Here is a 1,707-nt window from a genome sequence, read left to right as displayed (position 1 = left end):
TTGTTAAGCATCAGACTATCCTTCACTAACTTTTAAAATGTATTTTGTACAGACGGAGATAAATAGCAAATGTTTTATTTTTAAATCTATCTTTAAAAGAACAGAATTAATAGTCTTTTACATTAAATTAGTGTTTGGTCACTGTACTTGCGTACATATGTATTTGTTAGCTTTCTAAGTGATTCACTACTATGTTTTCATGCAACTATATTTATGATAGTACATAAAGTTCTAGTTAAGAAAAATGTTATGTTTTGATTAATATTTGTTTAATGAAAGTATTCAACCATAACACTCCAGGTATGTTTTGATTAGTTATTTTTGCCTCTGTTTACATTATTATAGCTACTATTGTAGATATCTAGGTTCCTACATATTTTCTTTTTACCACTTCTTTCATTTACCTAAAAATATTATTTAACACCTACTTTTCACGGGGCCTGTGCCAGGTACTGTGGAAGTACAAAGCTATGTGCAAACATGGTTTCTACCCTTACAGAGTTCTTAGACAAGTAGCTAAGATATAAGATGGGGCCAGAAACAACTAACACAACACTGCTTTATGTACTCATTTTCTAATAAATGCTTATTTGAATTTAGAGGGTTACTTAAGTTTAATCTCACCTCAGATCAAAAGTTGGTTACGAATTTTAGTACAATTATGCCTCACTTTATGGAAAAGATTTTTTTTTCCCAGGGCAATTAGACATCAGTCATGCTTTGTATATCCAATCCTAAAATTTTAACTTCAAAAATGCTTTATCTTCATGTCAGATGTCACAGATCTCTTACCCGATAGATGTTAGTAAGAGTTTGGCTGATGCACCCTTTAGGATCTTCCCCTGCCTGTCCTTTCAGCTTCCTCCTCTGGGACTCTTCCTGAGGACCTGACCTTCAGGCTCGAGGCATAAAACTTCAAGCCTTGACTCTGAGCAACTGGGTGGGAGAATTAGAAGCAAATCAAGTGAGAGTGGAAGGATCTAATGGAGATGTTTCGTGAGCTAACTTTTTTAATCCTCACCCAAGGGTATTTTTTCCATTGATTTCTAGAGAGAGTGGAAGGGAGGGGAGAGAGAGAAAGGATAGAGAAAGAAAAGTCAGTGTCACAGAAACACATCAACTGGTTGCCTCCTACAGACACCCTACAAGGGGCAGGGATCAGACCTGTAACGCATGTACATGCCCTTGACCAGAATCAAACCCACAACTCCCTGGTATGCAGGCCATTGTTCAAACCACTGAGCCATGCCAACCAGGGCATGAATTAACTTTTTGTTATTTTTTTCCCTTTTATTGAATTTATTGGGGTGACGCTGGTTAACAAATTACCGTATTTGCCGGCGTATAAGACTGGGCGTATAAGACGACCCCTAACATTTCCACTCAAAATACAGAGTTTGTTATATACTCGCCGTATAAGACTACCCCCTCTTCCGCACACCTTCCACACACCAAATAAAAGGTAAAACAATCAGATTTGATTTTAACATTTTAATTTATATTCAAATGCTTATGACATGCAGGAAAACTGTCACAAGGCTGTATGTAATCAAACATATACATAAAACAGTGCAAGTTTATTACCGGTAAACATACCGGTAATTCACTAAAGAAAACACACTCTATAGACTGGTACCGTAGATGCTTCTCAGGAACACAGGCAAGCAGCCCACAACCTAGAGGGACTGTCAATGATAGAAGAAAGAT

This window comes from Myotis davidii, unplaced genomic scaffold (genome assembly GCF_000327345.1).
Source record: "Myotis davidii unplaced genomic scaffold, ASM32734v1 scaffold638, whole genome shotgun sequence".
Lineage (NCBI taxonomy): Eukaryota > Metazoa > Chordata > Mammalia > Chiroptera > Vespertilionidae > Myotis > Myotis davidii.
Note: the sequence above shows the minus strand (reverse complement) of the source record.